Genomic DNA, 20,137 nt, shown 5'->3' with positions numbered 1-20,137 from the left:
AAAGGACAAGATACATAATGGTAACTGTTGAGGAGAGGTGGAAATGCAATTGGAATTCTCACACACTACTGTAAGAGAATGAATCGGTGCCAACACTTGGGAAAACTGGAAATCAATACTAAAACTGAGCCCATAAAAAATACCTTTTGTCCCAACAATTACACTCCTAGATATGTACCCAACACAAACACACAGACATATTTACCAAATGGCATATAATAGGATGTTCGCCTCAGCACAATTTGTAATAGGTCATCATAGGAAATGACTCAAATGTCTATCGACAATTTAATGACTAGATAATTTGTGGTATATTCATTCAGTAGCATTCTACGACACTGAGAATAAATGAACTACACCTAAGTACCATCACATTGATGAAACTCCCAAACACAGTATTGAGTGAAAGAAACTAAATATAAAAGAATACATGCTATATGATTCCATTAAAGTTTGAAAAAGGTAACACTAATCTGTGATGTTTGAAGTCAAGATACACATCAGTCCTGGCTGGGTAGTGGTGCCAAGGAGTCATGACAGGCTTCAGGTGAGCTAGTAAAGCTACGTGTCTTGTTCTGAGATATAACTGCAAACGTGTGCTTACTTTATGAAAATTCCTTGCATTGTTCACTATAACTTGGCCATTTTTCTGTATGTTACACCTTAATAAAAAGTTTACTTTAAAATGTTCCCTATTTTTTGAAATGAAGGAGTTCGTACCTAGGTTGACCCTCAATTGAAAGAAAAATGCCCAATACTGAAATCACCAAGTCTGTGAACTGTTTATCTACAGGCTGCTGAGGAACTCAAGCATAAAGAACCAAGTCACATATTCCTCTGTTTTTAAGGGGAGAGGGCCTGTGCCAATGAGGCAATGCAGTAAGTTACCAGAAACGGTGGCTTTAGAAAAAGAGGCAAGATCTACAAATTTTGTAGAAGTCTCCATTATGCAATGCTTTCTAGAAAGAACTGTAGCATAATAAGCACACATTATAGGCAAGCACATCTTCTCCAAATGTTTTCTTATTTCTTGCCATCGTCTACTTTGCACACATCTTGCTTTGTCATTTTGTACCTTCTTTCAAGGGTTTAATTAATAGATTTTAAAACACTCATTCTAAAGCAACTTTTCATGAATCTTTTTCTACTCTGAGATTCTCCTTGCTCACCTCCAGTTTTCATTTCCTGTCTTTTGACCTGTCTTTAACTTATTACAAAGTTAATTTGAAATGTCTAACCTGTTTCAACATTCAGTTCATATCAGGGTAGTTTTAATCAAAAACATTTTGAAAATTTAATTAAATATGAGACAGTTTTTCTCAGCCCACGATTGTAGTTCCAAAACAACTTTCCTTTTCAATAATGATGAGGTCACAATGACTGAGGCAGATGTTAGACCCCTATGAACAATTCTCACAAATGAATCTGATGCTTTATCTTCTGAAATCTGGTCAAGAAAACAGGCCAGAAGTTTTTCACGTAAGACCAATACAACCATAAAGGAAATACAAAATTTGAAAATTAGAAAAAAGTGCTCTTTCATTTTTTTTAATTATAAAAATTAAAAGGCCTGTAGTATAAAAAATAACAGGAAAATCAAATCCTACAGGATAAAGGGAATAAGGAATCAAAGGAAAATGTTTATCCCTCCTTCTTGTTCCATACTTAAATCATACAGCTATATAATCTGCTTTCTTTGTGTTTTGCTGCTGATAATTTGGATATATCACAGTAATTTTTTGTTCTTCTAGTAGTTACCTTTATTAGTGTATTATATGTTCAAACGTCTGTTTCATCTGTTACTAATTTTAGACAGGGTCTATTAACAATCAACTCTAAGAGAAATTAATGCACATAGCTTCCTCTTAACTCCCCGTCCTGCTCCACTGTCAATTTCTATTTGCTGTATTATGTCTTATGTTCCTCACTGGTTATCCTTGAATTTTTTATCCCTGCATTTATGATATAATTTAAGCCTCTAATGCTTCATATATTCATTGTAGGCAGTATCTTTTTACTCCTGACTATGAAATATGAGGAAATCCACATTCCTAAATGTCTCCCACATCCTCTCCTGTCATGAAATTTTGTTAATTATGTTATATAAATTATTGAATTATTAATGACCCATTAGGAAGACATACAATATTTGCATTCTCTTCTGTAATCCTACTTCACACAATTGGTTAGACCTTTGATTAAACTGGACATAATACTCATTTCAGCTTCTATATTAATTTCTTGTTGAAGAGATCTCAGAATCAAGGTTTTTGTTTCAAGAGACCTCATAAATGTCATATTCAGTTACATGCTCAAAAATATCTCTTTTTCGCCTTTCTACTGAATGGCAATTTGGCTGAGCATAAGAGTCTCGGCTTTTGCTGCTCTCTTCCCGCGACATCATAGCTGTTAGGCTACTCAAGACTAGGCTTAGAATCCTATGGAGGACTCTAGAGGGAGCCATACTAACCAACACCCTCCCTCCCTCCCCAGGTGACTTGTTTTTGATCACATCAGGACTTACAGGATTCTGTATCCTCCTCACCATTTTCAGTGGAAATAGAAGGCCTGCCTATGGTTTTGGGGGAAGATTTGTATGTATTTGTGAAGATTCCATGTTTGAAAAACTGTTCCTTTCCCTTCGACTGAGATAAACTTCTGCATAGCTGAGACTGCCACCCACTACTTCCCTCCACACAGCCCCTCTACCAGCCAGCCCAGCCTGATGCAAACACAGAATGTCTGGGTGACCCTTCCTTCAACCTTACCTCACCATGGCTCTCTAGAGGGGACAGAGACACTCACACCTGAAGCCTACTCTTTTAGGACCACTTGCTGGGCCTGTCCTATCTGCCTCCCCCATTTATGGAGCTCTCCCTTTTCATTTAGCCCACTATGTTTAGGCTAAATATCATTGTGACAATTCCATATTGAGATTGGTAGCTTTGGGTATTAGTTTGACAAACTTTTATAGCTTGCTTCCTTGGTTTCATCAAAGATGAAGTTTTTATTTTGCATTTTTTGGTTGCTGTTTCCCATTACTTTATGAGGGGAACATCATAGCTCCAATATCTTTAAGCAAATTTCTCCATGATTCCATTTATAGAAGTGTTGGATTCCAGAAGTGAGACTAGCCTTAGCCTATAGACTATGGTCAAGGCATGTTTTTTAAATGCCTTTTTTTTTCCCAGGTCTTCTGGACAGTGAAGGCTTATTCAAGGTCTACTTCTTTTTTCTGGAAGCATTTCCTTCAGCATATGCTTATTGGAAAGAGGGGGACCCAGGACAAGTGTCTTCAGTTTTCGTTGCAAGTGATAAGAAATGACCTGGGTCCACCCATGCACTTTACCTTTGGCCACTTGGAATTCCCAGGGATCCCCCATTTCTTCTCTATTCTAGTATGAGAAATGAAATCACAAAGCAGCCTTATTCTCTGCCTCCTCTCACTCATAGAAATATGACAGACAGTGAATGCTTCTCTGAGAGTTTCCTTTACTTATGGCCTAAGTAAGCTCAGAGGTTGACTTCAGTGGATGGAGAATGCTGAATATCTAAACAGGGTCATCAGCTGATTGCAACAAAAGTTTCATCAGTGGAAAATCTACAATTTCTTTTCCAACCTTTTATTGTTGTTAAAATAAGTTGCTGACCACTCAGTGTAAGGGTTTGTAACTGTTTTTAAATGATGATGTAGAAATAATTTATGTTATCAGCCCTCGTGAATTTAATCTAGTGAAATCTATCCTGAATACTTCGAGAGTTCCTGCTAAACAACTGTTCATAAATTAGATTTCCCCAGCAGGAAAAAATAAGTTCAATATACAGATATCAAATATATATTTACATATAAAATACTGCTTCAAATGAAAATTGATGGTATTATTTTAAATTACATCATTCTGCTTGGAAAAATTTGCGATAATAATAAAATATATTATAAAATATCTGTACATATATAATACATTTATAAAAACTGAAAATAAAAAATAAAACTAAGTACATTTCATTGTAATATTTAAAAATAATGACTTCCACTGTGATGGACAATTTAAATGAACTGATACTATCTTAGATGATAGACTAAAATTCAATATTGTGACATTTCTATGAAATAGAGTGAGTAAAAATTTTACTATTATTTGTTATTGGTTAATATTTCTTCCAAAAAATATCACCTATGCTTTCATGTGTATAATTAAACTAATTGTGGGGTGAAAATTTTATATCAATATTATAAGGTACTTTTAAAAATTCAAGGTCAGGCATTGTGGCTCATGCCTATAATCCCAGACATTTGGGAGGCCAAGGCAGGGGAGTCATTTGAAGCCAGGAGTTTGATACCTGTCTGGGCAATATAGTAAGACCTCTACTAAAAAAAAATTTAGCCTAGCATGGTGGTATGCACCTGTAGACCTAGGTACTTGAGAGACTGAGGCAGAAGGCTCACTTGAGCTCAGGAGTTTAAGGCTGCAGTGAGCTACGATCGATCATGCCACTACACTCCAGCCTGGGTGAGAGAGCAAGATCCTGTCTCAAAAAAATTAGAATAAGAATTCCAGGTATTATAAGATGATAAACAGTGCCAGAATTCTTATAACAAATGGCCATGGAAAAGATTAAATATATAAAATATTAACAACATATTGTAGAAAGAATATCAAATTTATCTAGCCTGCATTCCTGTGCCCAAATAGAAAGAAAGGAGCTTTTTTTCTTCAATCAGATTATATAATTAAACACAATATTCCCAACCAGGCTGAATCACCATATTATCACAACCACCCCCAATTAAGCACAAGAAAAGAGAATTATACAACCACTTTTGTGGCAATGTAAAATATTACTCATGTTAACTACTTGTCTCAGAAGAGTGGATAATAGATTCCACATAATTTCATATCCTATTTGTAAATGCCAATTCTACTTGTATGAATTAGTAAAAATGTCTTTTAGGATTTAAGATGACTTTTTAAGAGAAGAGGATATTATTATCATATTATTTTTGGAAATAATGAAAGTATCCATTTGAATCAGTAAAAATTGCAATTGGTACCCTCCCTCAACAAATAAAGGGGTAAATCAAGAAGGTGACTAGAGAATAAGAAAGTATGCTCCATTTTTGGCAAATCTAGTCAGCAGACTGCAAATCATTTGTAAGGGGTGCTAAAAGCAGTGGCATATGTACAGAAGGTATGCTGGGAAAAATAGGAGGGAATATACTTACATCATTATTAATAATCTACACAGTGGTTCTCTGGAGTAGGTATTATTTTGCCAATGTTACATATATGGCAATCTAGGCAAACAAATTATATAAGTTTGCCAAGGTTTCAGCGGGAATGATTGAGAGCGTTTGAACTTCAGCCCAGAACTCTCTCTAAACCCCCTATGCTCAGAGCCTTGTCTACGATATATTCCACAATTCCCCAAAATAACAATTTCAGATTGGGTTCTCCCTTCCTCTCCTTTATTTACATAATCCCGAGGCAACCTATTTTTTTTTTCCTGCAAAACACTATCATCCCAAGAAACACTTTCCACTTATTCCCTGGTGAATCATAAGGCTATTTCATTCATGATTTCCTATTAACCATCAGCTTGCCATCCCTACAACATACCGCATTTTATCTTTGCTCACTAGTTTGTTTTTCTACAACTGGCTTCAAAATTTGGGGTAGTTTAAGTCAATTACACTAGTCTTTATTGAGCATTTACCCTTCCAATATACTTTAAAAAATTTAGAGATTTTAAAATTATCATACAAAAGGTATTTCAAAGGCAAAATCACATCTCAAAGCTTAAGAGTATTTCTCTTAAGCTTTGCTGTTTGTAAATAAGTTTTATTTTCTTTTTCCTTATAGATTTCTTGTTTATAAAGTAGCTAAATCAATGCTTTATTTATTTATTTATTTATTTTTTTTTGAGAGAGTCTCACTCTGTCAGCGAGGTTGGAGTGCAGTGGCACAATCTCAGCTCACTGCAACCTCTGTCTCATGGGCTCAAGAAATTCTCCTGCCTTAGCCTCCAGAGTAGCTAGGATTTCAGGGATGTGCCACCATGCCTGGCTAATTTTTGCATTTTTAGTAGAGACAGGGTTTCACCATGTTTGTCAGGTGGCTCTCAAACTCCTGATCTCAGATAGTCCGCCCGCCTTGGCCTCCCAAAGTGCTGGGATTACAGGTATGAGCCACTGCGCCCGGCCTTAACCATTGTTTTTTACGAATTCAAAGGGAAAGTTATTCTTGGGCTCTTTGTCAAATTCCTAAGCCTTAAGCACACCATATATTGTTGTGTCTTAAAGAGCTAGAGAGACTAATAATGTTTTATGAGATGTGAACAGATTTAGAGTTCAATAAAGTACAGAATTAGCAGGATTGAACTACATTGGCTCAATTAGTGACAAATTAGATTTGCTACCATCTCTCCCAATCTCCCAGTATCCACAAATCATGTGTTCATATCACAAAATGTAGGCTGATCCAGCAGGGAATTGGCAGTGGGTAATAAAAATCAGCAACATGAGGAATTGCAAAGATTCTCCAATTCTCAAAGCGTTCACCATCATTAGCCCTGGTTGACAGTTCTATCCATGTTTCTCTGGATAGGAGCCCAGTACCACCTGGGCTATTGTGAAAGTTAATCAGCCTTTCTGAATTTGCTAGAAAAAGGGTTAGAGGTGCAATTGCTAGAAGAAAAGGAAGTGTCTTCTTAAACTGATGCCAAAATAGATTTGAAGGGCAAGCTCACACACATCCATAACCACACTGTAAGCCCTCACCCATCTCTCTCACAATCACATATTACAGGAGAAGAGGGACTGCCTCCTTTTACACAGTCCACCCACCTACCCATCCATCCACTCATCCATCTATCTATCCATCTATCCATTCACCCATCTACTAATTCATCCATCCGTCTATCTGCCCATCCATCCATCCTTTCATCTGTCTGTTCCTTCATCCATTCATTCATCCATCCATCTGTCCATCCATTATCCATCTATACCCTGAATGCCCAACTGGGATGAGACCTGGAATTTCACATACTCATTTTTTACCAGGTTTAACTTTTATCTTTGAACAAACAAAAAGTTAATCAGCTTTTCTGAAGTAAGTTTGATTACTATTTTTTCCCTGCTTTGTGTATGCTTAGAGAGGGAGGCAAGGACAGGTAAAAGAGAATTTTAGAGTTAGATTTATCTCCACTCCCCACTATGGTGGATCTGGGGAGATCTCCATACACTTGGATTTAGCACTTTCATCTATTGAACGCTGCAAAAACAACAACGAAAAGCCAGAAACAGACTCCAAAGAAAGTCAACACAACTCATCTGGAAAGGTCAGTGAAATTACATAAAAAGATAAATGCTCTTTGGTTAGGACTCTGCTGTATATGACTTATTAAATGGGGCTCAGTACTATTTCAATAATTAGGATTATAAAATCAATATTTTCCTGACAGGGTCAAAGCATTAAAATTCATCCTCTCTGACTTCCTAATGCTGGTGAATAATAAATAAAATGGGTTTGTTTTGACAAGAACTGCAAATGGGGATGCAAGTGGGGAGACAGAGAAGAGGTCTATCTAATGTGATATCAAAAGATTTTTAAAAGTGGGGGAGGGTCTGCTGGCTGAGAGAAAGAAGAAGAGAGAAGAAATGGAATTTAAGCAGTACTGGAGGGAGTGGGATTTGGAAAACAGAGAAAATTTAATGATTATTAGGGGAAAGTTTTGCAGTAAGATATGATAACCCCCATATCTCACACACATACATGCACATCGAATGATATCAAGACCTTCAGCAAAGACCTACATTGATTTTGCAAGGCTTCCTGGGGTTGTGTTTGTGTGTTTTGTCTTTATTTTTTGAATGGTACAGCCTACTGAGGTGAGCCTTAGGCAAAAGCAGGCAGTCTAGATAGACACCAGTGATGTGCACTAAGGGACTTGAGAGTGAAAAACAAGACAGGCACTAACGGAAGCCAATTCAAAACCCGTTTGGGGCAACTGCTCTTCCAAACAACTTTAGTTGCACAGTACCTTTTCCAATTCCAAATTTAATTAAGGGAATGCATACATTAATAAAACACCAAATAACAGCTTCATGATTCCTCTGGCAACATATGATACTGCTTAGAAAAGAAAATGATGACTTTGGGACATAAATACAAAAGGGAAAACCTACTTTCAAGTTTTGTACATGAACTTAGTAACTATGAGGCTACTGTTGAGGTCATGCTGCTGTACTGATTTTCTCCCAAGCAACAGCAAATGTGGAGACCAATAAATAAGCGTCATCAGCACTCACAACCTCAAGCTCATGATAAATCGTATGCAAGTAAAAAATGCTGATGTGAGAAAAGGGGTCAGTAACAGTTTCACATATTAAAAAAGTATATTAGCTATCAAATAATGAATATAGACAAATGGAATATGCTCCTGGTAATCTCCTGATCAATCCTGACCTGTTCTCAGGAAGAGGTGAGTGCTTTTTCATCAGCTTTCTTCTCTTCATTTCTCTTCCCCTCTAGACATCCCTCTTAGCAATTTCAACTCTCACATCCCTGGAGGTGACTCCTAAGTACATTTATAGCCCTGACCTCTTTCTTGAGTTCCAGACCCAGATTTCTAACTGAACCTGCTGGGCCCAGTCAGACGGATGGCCTGATGACGCCTCCCTATCATCAGGGCCAAAATAGAATTCATTCACCGGGGCTCTGCTGCATTTCCTCTCTTTGTGAATTAGAAAATCAAAGCACAGAGGCTAATCCACCAGTCCAAGATCACTCAGTAACCAGTAATGGACAGGGTCAGAATTTGAACTCTGAGTTCCTACTTGGAAATCCCATCCCTACCTCATTCATCTTTCTCCTTTTCACTGCTACCAGCCTGCCATCAATTGACTATATCTCCAGTGGAGTGCCACATGGACCTCAGCCAGTCTCTTCTCCCCAAGTCACTTGTCTTTCTTTTCCTTCCTTTCCCATTCATGGGTCCTCACTTGTGGGCTTTGAACTCTGATTACATCATTTTATTTCTAAGTGATACGGCATCATCACAGTTATACTTATAGCCTTGGGAACCAGGCTTCCTCATTTGAATCCCAGCTCTACCTCTTACTGGCTATGTGATTCTGGGCAAATTAATCTCTCTGTATACTTGGTTTCCTAATCTGTGAAATGGGAATGGTGACACACCACCTCATGATGAGGAATAAATGAACTGATATGTGTAAATTGGACACATGGCTAGTGAGACATCAAGATCTGCTAAATGAATTATGAATTAATTTTCTTAGTTTGGTCTTTGCAGCTCTCTATAAAGTGACCCTTAATTCCTTTAACCCCATTATGTCATACATATGGCTTTCCTACCAGGTTGATCTGACACTGCTCCACAAACATTTTCTTTCTACTTTCCTGCCTCTGTCATTTTTCCAAATATTTCCTTAGCTTGGGATGGCCTTCCCAGTGTTAGCTTGTCATTCAAAACCAAGCTCTAATGTCTTCTTCTCAGCTAGAGTTTACCACACCCACCCATGACTCCATCAAGGGCACTGGTTCCAGATCATGCTCTCTGTATTTGAATTTCCTGTGCTTTCACTGATAGTTATTACCCTGGGAAAGTCACTTAACCTCTTCATGCCTCAATCTCTTAATGGGGATTAAAATAGCACCTTTTTCATAGGGTCTCGATTGCCACATTATGTACACTAGGTGTAGAGAACATCACCTTGCTCAGAGAAACATTCAATAGGTACTAGCAATTGCTTACAGAAATATACCTATTTGCTTTCTGATATGTCTCCCTCTTTTAGATTATGGAACCCTAGAGACAAATGTTATTTTATTCCCTTTACAGTGTCTTATATTGTAGCTAGCTCCAAGTAAGCATCACCAAAAACAAAATGTTTGTTGAATGAATAAACATCAGTCAACCCATCTGCCTTAGTAGTTAGAGTATAGCAAATATATGGCTCAGGTTCACAAATCTGATCTCTTCTACTGAACATCAATTCTAAAAGATATAGGAGATATGGCAAAATCCAGAGGCAGAAATCAGTATTTCGGCAATAAATTTCTTTCTTTCTATTTAGCGTTTTTCTCCTACAGAATTAGGCAGAAAGAAATTCCCTGTGAGCTTCTAGTTCTGATTAACTAAGGTGATCCTGAACTTTTTGAATTTTAATTTCAAGAGCCACTAAAATATCTGAAAAGGGACATTTTTTAAAAGCTCCTTCAATCATAGGTTGCTCATACACTTTGTTGGGAGACACAAAAATAGTATAGAACTTTGTAGAAGAGTCATAACAATAGTCAACCAGCAAAAATCAAATGTAATCGAATATTAAGAGCTCAAGCTTTAGAGTCAGAGTTCAAATCTTGGATCTGTCACTTACCAGCTGTGTGACCTCATGCCACTGAACTGCTCTGTGCCTCAGTTTCCTTAACTGTAAGTGGGGACACTAATGCCTGTCTCATAAAACAGCAGAGTGCCTGAAAAATAACAAACACTCAGTAAATGGTGTATGTTAATAACAATAATAACGGCAACAATAACAATAGTTTGGGAAAACAAATTTGATCTTTCCTTTAGTGTCAGTAATCAAGATGCAAAAGCCCTCATGAATTAGAAAGCAATCACAATTTGAGTTCTAATAGAATCAGTAACTTATCCATGAAGAAAAAAAAACAAATGGTTCAAGATAGGGCAATATTTCATTAAGCTTTTTTCCTATGCATCATTGCTTTCTGATCAATGTTTTCGATATATTTCCTAAAATGACACAATTCTGAAATATTACTGCATGCCTTGAAGGTAAACGGGAATGCTATGAGAGAAAAGTTTTTCAAAGAATGGTCCCAGCTCCAGAATTGAAGGCTAAAATAATTTGAAACATTATAGCCTCAAACTCAGTCATTTTAGACATTTTTAAAACTGTCTTGAAAACAAAAAGAAAACAAACAGAAACTTACTAAACTGAGTTGAGAACTGGAGCCTGAAGTTTATAAATAAAGTGAAGTTTGTAATTTTCCTGAAATTAAGGGTGAATCAAGTAAAGAGATTCCCAGTCCTCACGCCAGGATGCTGACAGTAGTAAGTACTTAACAGTTCAACTGACATGACTGGGATACTTGAGTGTAGTCAAGGGGAGACAAAAAACTGAAAAGTCACCTCATTGAAACAGCTCATTTAGGTAGACCATTAGTTACACAGGTGAACATTTGTAAAATGTGAAGCAACTAACAAAGGTGAGGAAAGTTTGGAGCCCATTGAAAAGTTAATGTTGATGTCAAAATCAAAACCCTAAAAAATAAAATAACCTAAAATAAAGGTCTACAGACTACATAAAAATAATTTTTTAAACTATAAAATATGAGCATTTTGAGGAGAGAAATTGTACAGACCTTGCCTTACTAAGGTAGGGGACACTGGCCAACCTAACACAGAGACAACTTGTCACATGTACTTCTCAGCTAAGATCTCAAGGTTCTCAGAGATCCTTCAGAACTGTAATAGTTCTCTTTGATAACCCTAGTTGGCTTACTAAAGGACACACTGCCTACTTTGACCTTGTTCCCATCAGTTTCCCCCAAAATGTGCATCAACATTCACTGTTCCCAGGCTGGTTTTTCTTTCTCTCCTCTGTCATATAAAGTCAGTTTCTGCCTTCTTTATTCTTTGATAATACTTCATAGACCATTTTACTCATAATTAAATATGCATGCAAATGATTAAACATGTCTGAAAAATGCTGAGTATTGAAATGTTGTATTCACCTCCACTGGAAAAACTGACATTTATGCAGTGGTTATTAACTTTTATGATACCATCAACACTGTACTGGTGTAACACGGTTGTAATAAGCCTAAGCAATACTTGGCAATCTGAGAACCCAGTTCTTGAGTGCCACTGATGGGAAGCCTGTTGAAGATGGCACAGAAGTACTGTGAAACTACAATCTATCAAGAACAATTCTCAGGAGAGGATGGAATTAACTTTTAGAATGCATAGAGGGAAAATCCCACTTGCCATTGAGTGGTATGATTGTTATCCAAATTTGTTTATTAAGAAATATCATTGGCCTGGATGTGGTGGCTCACACCTGTAATCCCAGCACTTTGGGGGGCCGAGACGGGCGGATCACAAGGTCAGGAGTTCCAGACTAGCCTGGCCAATATGGTGAAACTCCGTCTCTACTAAAAATACAAAAATTATCTGGGCATGGTGGCGCACACCTGTAGTCCCAGCTACTTGGGAGGCTGAGGCAGAAGAATCGCTTGAACCCAGGAGGCAGAGGTTTCAGTGAGCCAAGATCACACCACTAAACTCCAGCCTGAGCAACAGAGGGAGACTGTGTCTCAAGGAAAAGAAAAAAATCATTAAACTTTTCCAATGATGCTGTGGTATGTAAGCAAGAAGTTGGTCAGGCTATGCCTGATCTCTTACTTCATACTTTCCCAGGAATGCTAAAAGAATGAAATATGCCTGAAATTAAAGAACTTGCAAATTGTGTACCTGAACATGGACAGTGGTTTGACATAGGTTAGCCGGAACTAATGAGAATGTCACCAGTGAGGTTAAAGATGTGAAGAGCAAAGAATACACGATGATGTAAAACATCAAGGTATAAAGACAAGAACAAAGGAACAAACAAACAAAAACAAATTTCATGTAGTTAAACTATGGTACATACACAGAAACCTAGTATCTATAAATGATCATATGTATCCTGTCCTAATATGAGAAAAATGCCTTGGAACATTCAAAAAACATGATTTGGGGTTCAATAAATTAGTCTATATTGAAACCATGTTGAATTAAAAAATTCCTTAAAAGTGACCCTCTCTAAAATATGACTAAACTAAAATGTTCTGCTCCCAGATGGATGTTCAGCCTGGATTGTAGCGCTTAATTCTTTACTGACAATCTCTCCACCCCCAAGCTCCTTCCTTCCTGCTGCCCTTCTCTTAAAATGCTTTAACCCAAACTGAAAAACTTTTTGACACTTAAGGATCTTTCCACATGCTCTGTTCTCAGGCCAAAATTTCCTTTCCTCTCCACACTAACTGGTGAATTCCCACTTACCCTTCAAGATCCAACATGGAACATAGGCAAGGTGGGCTCTGGAGTGAAGTGGAATGAGATAGAAATCCTGGCTCTACCCGTTTAGACATTTGCCCTGGTACAAGTTGCTTCACTTCTGGAAACCTCTGTTTCCTTATTTATAAAAAGGAAATAATGATGCTATTGATGATTGTTGGAAAACTTAAATACTGCACCAACTGCTTGGCCAATGCTCCTCCAGGTAGTACATATTCCACAGCTGTGTCTTCCCTTCTAATGGTTTAACTTGGGCAACATTAGGCAACCATCCCTAAATTTCTAAAATATTTTATATCCACTTAAGTACCTATCAATTTTTACTTTTAAAATCATGTCTGTATCCCCCAATAGTGTGTAAATTGTTTCAGACAAGAGACTGTTTAATCCACATTTGTATTTGCATTACACCAACCACACTGATTGACATATAGGTGCTCAATCAACGCCTACAATGGCTGTGCCATCAGTGTTTACTGAATGAATGAATGGTTGAATGATTATTTTCAGTTTATAAATCACAGGGGGTAAATTCAGAAGATGTGATAAGTCTCCCTTCAAGCGGCTTTTCATCCCCCTTTTTTTACAGGACTATGTACTGTCTGGGACACAGACCTATGACTAGGCAAACCTCTGCACATGAGCACTGCTATGGCCTGAATGTGTCCCTCCAAAACTCATGTTGAAATCTAATCCCCATTGTGTGATATTAAGAGGTGTCACCTTTGGAAAGTGATTAAGTCATCAGGGTCCTCCCTCATAAATGGGATTAGCATCCTAATAAAAGAGGTTGAAGGAAGCTCCCCTTCACACTCTACCATGTGAAGACACAGTGTTCCCCCCTTCCACCATGTGAGGGTGCAACAAGAAGGCACTATCTTTGAAGCAGAGCCAAGTCCTCACCAGACACCCCGTCTGTTGGCATTTTAATCTTGACTTCTCAGTCTTCAGAACTGTAAGCAATACATTTCTGTTGTTTATAAGTTAATTTGTTATAGCAGCTTAAATGGACTGAGACAAGTATACATGCCCTTTTCTCTTTGCTTCTAAGTCAAATCAAACTAAATGCAGAATGAAATATTATTTAATGAAGCTAAAATGTAACATCAGAAACTAACAGTAAAACAATCTAACCATATAAAAAACTATTTTCACCTATTGCCTGTTTTCTAATGGTCAATCTTCCTCAATGTTCATTCTGCAAAGCCACAGTTGACCTCACAACCCATTCTAAGTGGAGTGGAGAGTATAAATCATTGCTGGAAAGCACCTCAGCAGTCATTAAGCTCAAAGGCATATTTGGTTATTAGAATACCTAATAAGGAAAAAAAAAAAGCCCCTGGCCATTTCCTTATCTTACTTGATCTAGACAGTTCATAAAAAATATTTCTTCACTCTCATATTCCAAACAAATTTTATAAACTAGACACTTAAAATATTACACAGTATAGTCCTGAAATATGTGTGCATTCTTTATAAATCCTAAATGTAGTTTCCTAATCAGATACATGTGATTTCTCTATGGATTCTCAATTAACAGCTCTACATAGCCCGCTATTCCTGAACAATGACAGTAATGATATCTTTTTACTTAATTTTTGCAATTAAAAAATATTGAGCTAATAAATATACAGAAAAGTCTCTTAATGAACATTTGGCTACAAAAAGATCATCTTTAATTTTGGCATTAATCATGAGGCTAGGGGTGTATACGGCATGGATTTAATGATAATTTGGGGTTGTGTTTGAATTGCTATAATTGCTTCCTTGTTGGTCAAAGTGTCTACAGATTTCCACTCATTTATTCTATACATCCTGACCTCTTAAAACTCAACTTTTTCTACATTGCTCACTTGCTTCCTCCTAAAACACACAAAAATATATCATTTTCCAGCGTTCAGTCCCACTCAAGCCCTGCCAGCATACTCCCCTAATATTATCCAATTCAAACTTGTTACTCTGCCAGACCACTTTTCTTGGTTCACTCCACTGCTCCTCTTCATCAAAAGCTTGAGCCGCCAAACACAGTTTGCCTTTTCAAATCCCCTTTTCCTGTCCTTGCAGCTAAACAGAAAAGCTTCGCTTTGAAGTTGGACATTTTTCCTGAACCAGCTGTGTGACCTTTCAGACTCAGCATGGGATTAGTTTGACTGGCTAAATCCAAAACATAGTTAGTTTTTAAAAGTCCATAATAGATGTTATGGAGAAAGGTCCTTTGGCCTTTCTCCCAAGATAAGCCTGCCAGTGTGAGATGTTATGGCTCCCTGGACGGTGTCTGTGAGCTTAATGATGTGGCTCCATACATGAATCAGCAGTATGCCAGGTACTACTCTAGGCCTCTACTTAAGAAAAGATATATCTGTCCCACTCTACTCAGAAAACACATCTTCTGCTTCTTCTTGGAAGGGATTGCCTAGGATAGTAAAGGCAGCATTCTGCTCTCTGAATCCCATACCTCATTATAATTTGAGGAGTAACCCAAAGAGAAATAAGCCTCCCAGCACAGGGCTACCAAGGTGAGGTTTGACAAGGCCGTTGCTAATGGTTACATTTAGGTCTCTAGAAGTAGCTATGCCAACTGCTTGATACAAAGAACTTACAGAGCTCCAACAATTGTCCAGTTGAAAGTGGACAGAGATATATATTCTGCATCCTACTGGCTACCTCAGTGGGAGCTAAAACAAGATCTAAAGAAGGCAAGTCCTTATGGCTTTGAACTGTCTTTGAACTTGGAGAAAACCACTTCAAATGGCCCCCATTTGGTCTCTGCCATGTTTTCTGCCTTTTTGACCAAAAAAATAATCCTGGAAATTAGAAAATTTATTTTCTAAAAGTGAATCACACACAGGGAAATAAAGGTTTTGCAATTAGAACTCCAACCAGGCAAAGACTCAGTCACCAAGAATGGACATTAAAGCAGCTCCATTTGTTCCTTTGAAATGGTGCAATCAATGCTTTTGTGTAAATTAGAGTCATAAGTAAGGTGATTGAAGGGAAATGAATGATATTGTCAAAGCTGGCTGCAAAGGAAGCTAATTACTTCAAGAGGAGAGCAGTTCCTTCTTGTAAGAGAACCACATCTTTGCTTGGTAAAAGGCATAAGTGAAATTTGTGATTATGCAAAACAAGCCTTCAGGGCTAATGCAATAGAGAGGCTGAGAAAAAGAGAAGATAAAATGTGCTGTTAGGAGCAAGTAACCAGTATACTCAGTCTCCTGGTGGAAACAGAGGTTTGAGTGCCCCAGAATTTGTAGAAAAGAGTTGAAAGTGAAAGCATTCAGCAGGGAGAGAAATGGCCCTAGGAAACGGGAGTAGGCTAGACTCAGAGACCAAGGGGAAGGAGGCTCATTAATACATACCTTGTGTTGGGTAAGAGGCAGTGTCTTATTTTCAAAGAAATGATTATATAAAACTAAGAAAGCTTTTTAAAAAAAGTCAAGTTAAGAAACATGCACATCTTAGGCCAGGCGTAGTGGCTCATGCCGGTAATCCCAGCACTTTGGGAGGCTGAGGCAGGAGGATGGCTTGAGCACAGGAGTTCAAGACCAGTCTGGGCAACATTGCAAGACCTCATCTTAACAAAAAAGTTTAAAAAAATTAGCTGGGTATGGTGGTGCATGGCTGTCGTCCCAGCTCCTTAGGTGGCTGAGGTGAGAGGATCACTTGAGCCTGGGAGGTTGAGGCTACAGTGAGCTGTGATTGCACCACTGCACTCCAGCCTAGGTGACAAAGTAAGACCCTGCTTCAAAAAAAAGAAAGAAACAAAGGAAGAAAAAAAAAACAAAGAAAGAAAGAGAGAGAAAGAAATGAAAAGAAGGATGCACATCTGAACACAGAGCTCTGAATCAAATGCAGTGCTTTCCCCAGGAAAATGTGACACAAACAACTCCTTGAGTTAGGTACCAATGAACTCTGACTTTCAAAAAGTTAGTTAACCTCAATTGTATCTATGTACAATAGGATAATAATCTGCATAGTGTTATTGTGAGGATACAATAAGATAACATATATCAAGGGCTCAGAACAATACCTGGCATTTACTAAAAGACGCATTTTCACAGAAAAATAATAGTAATTGTCAGAGATGTACTAGAGCTATCTTTATGTTTCTTTCTCCTTGTAGCCTGTAAGCTCCTTGGGGCAGGTGCTGTGTCTCATCGATTCTCACAGTACAGTGGGCACATAACAGGTGCACAATGAAGATTTGTCGAATTTAATGGAAAGAATTAGAAATCAAAGTTAAGAATTGCAAGGGCCAAAACACCTCTTCTAGTTACTTCCTATATATAAGTCGGCTTTTTTTTTAAACGAATGAAGAGGGTTCTGCAAATACCAAATCTATTTACACAGAGGAACAGAGAGAGGCTTAGTAACTTAGAGGATGCAAAAACTTGCTTTATCTCCCAAGAATGTGCACCTTTACATAAAGTATACACTTAGAATAAGTTTGCATAACATAAGTGTTGGCATTACACTTGACTTGGCAGTGCCCATATTAGGGAACACTGCACTACCATTGAGGCAGGTTATTGAGGGAGAGATGATTTCCAGCACCAAATAGATGGCCTTGCCCTGACACAAATCCAAGAGAGAAAGAAAAGGAAGGCTGCAATGCAAGCAAATTTGCATGAATTTGCATGCAAATTAAAAAAACTAGTTTGACTCCAGTTATCTCATACATTGAAACCATTTTAATGCTGAACTGGTTCCTTCCCTGAAAGAAGAAAATATGACCAAAAGTGAGGATAAAGCTTACTGTCAAACTTACTTTCCACTGTAAGGCAGATAGTGATACTATGGTAATATTTTGTGATTTAGAGGGCACAAGAGGTGAAGGCCTTTTCTATAATCTCCCAGTAAAAGTATATGATTGCACAGTACAGAAAAAGAATCTTTTAATGGGAAAGGATAACCCAGAACCACAGATTTTGATTCCACCTTACACACATCAGAAAAGTACCAGTTATCTAAAGACCTAGAGAAACCTGTTTCTAATCTCTACCAGATGCACCTACATTCTTGAAAGTGGATGTTAGTATAGTCTTCTGTTAGAAATTAAAACAATTTGGAGATAGCCACCAAACAAAAAGTTACATACCTAAATATGTTTCTTCCAGCCAGGTGTGTATATGCCTTTTATATAAATTATGCAAATGTCAGAAAGATTCCCCAATCATAATTTAATTTCACCTCTAAACAAACTGGTTGGTTGGCTTATTAGACCATAGCAAGGGAAGATCACAATTCTAATCTTTTGTCAAAAAACTTAGGTTTACAAATTTTTTCTGCTCCATGTCACAGACCACACAGGGTCATAAAGATAAACTCAAATTTTGCAGAAATTATAACATATAACTCTCCCCATCTGTAGCCTGGATTTTAATTTTCGGATGAGGATACAACCCAGGTTACAGATACAACTTCTGTGCCAAGCCATCCTCCTGCCTCAGCCTCCCAAAGCGCTGGGATTACAGGTGTGAGCCACTGTGCCTGGCCTAAGATGTGTATCTTTCTTAACATTTTAAAAGGTCAGAGCTTGTATCCTCTGAAACATCTCTTTTCCTGGTTAACATTAAGGAATGAAGATTCATTTTGTCAGCATCCTTATGTCTAAAGATACATTTTCTGATTACCATAATTTCTGCTTCATAAACGTAGACCAATTTCATTTGCCTTTCATCTTGGCCACACCTCTAGTGACTGAGTTCAAAAAATACACATGCCCAAGTCACTGCCTTCTTAAAAAATTTTTTTAAATGCAAAAATCCTCAATGTGGCTTAGGTAATGAATCATATAGGCTTGCAAAATATCAAGCACATAATTGCCTGTCCACAATAAATTTTGAAAATTAGCCCATTTCTAGACTTTGTGCATATGGTCTATAAAATGTGTCACTTGCTCTATGATTCACAGACTTTATTCCAGTTTTAAAGCAAACAGATGTTTATCTTTAAATGAGGTAGATAATATAATGCTTTAAAAACTTTTGGTACATTTATTGTGGTTAAAAATGGCAAACATCTGTACTTAGGAAAAATATACTATGGTACCTTAGTCCTATGGGAAACCACAAATTAGGAGTTGACAAGTTGCAGGCATTTAAAATGTCTGGCTCTACTGCCATTCCATATAAAATGGGGAGCTTAATCGGGATTATATTTACTCTGTCCATATGTTGCTTTCAGACTACAAGGGCACCTTGCTTAATGATGCAGTATTTTAAGAGTGAAGTGTTTAAGGAGAAAGCATAAACAATATAGAGGAGTTATTAGCAGTTTATATTTTTACTTTATAAATGTTAAATTATGTTGCTAAGTGATTTAAAAATTCTATTTTTAAAACTTTCCAGAAAAAAATTCCTTTCAGGATTCTCAATTAATCCATGAACCAAAGATCATAAGTTTTAATATTAGTTCCAATTCATGGGTGAAAAGCAGTAAATTACAATTTATCTACCTGATTCCTAAAATAACATTAATTTTGACATAAATGTTAAAGTGACTGGGAAAACACTATGCATTTAATCATATTTTCCAGTAAGTATTTATATTTCATCTATCTATTATGTATCCAATGAGCACATTGGTCAACTCACTTATTTCATTAGATTTAATGAGGCTACAGTTTCTATATATTGGCTGCTTTGAAAATCAGGAAAATCAAATTGTACCATAAAGCATTTAAACTTTTTCCCCAATAAAAGTTTTAAATATCAAAATGTCAACTCTTCCAGAATTTTTTCAGGCCTTTTCTTCATTTTTAATGTTGAAACATTACATTTGTTAAATGGTATTTATTACCTTGAGTCCATGGCCAAATTCTATATGTGTGCGTGTATATATATATATATATTTCTCTATATATGAATTCTCTCTCTATATATTATGTGTGTGTATATATATATATAATTCTTTTCATATAACTAAGTGAGATGAGTTTCACTGTTGCTTCTAACTCAAGTAGCTTTGCAGTTGAGGGGGCTTCTACAGGTATTCAAGTTTCAAAATGCCTTTTGTTCTCTGTGTCAGAGAT

The 20,137-nt window shown here is 37.2% G+C and overlaps 1 protein-coding gene across 3 annotated transcripts in view; it reads right to left on the bottom strand.

Moving 5' to 3' along the window:
- Window positions 1-20,137, bottom strand: part of FRMPD4 (FERM and PDZ domain containing 4) — a 571,680-nt gene that overhangs the window by 366,821 nt on the left and 184,722 nt on the right. The window lies entirely within an intron of this gene.

The sequence above is a fragment of the Cebus imitator genome, unplaced genomic scaffold (assembly GCF_001604975.1).
Source record: "Cebus imitator isolate Cc_AM_T3 unplaced genomic scaffold, Cebus_imitator-1.0 Scaffold401, whole genome shotgun sequence".
In the NCBI taxonomy this organism is placed as follows: Eukaryota; Metazoa; Chordata; class Mammalia; order Primates; family Cebidae; genus Cebus; species Cebus imitator.
This window is presented reverse-complemented; position numbering and strand designations above follow the sequence as displayed.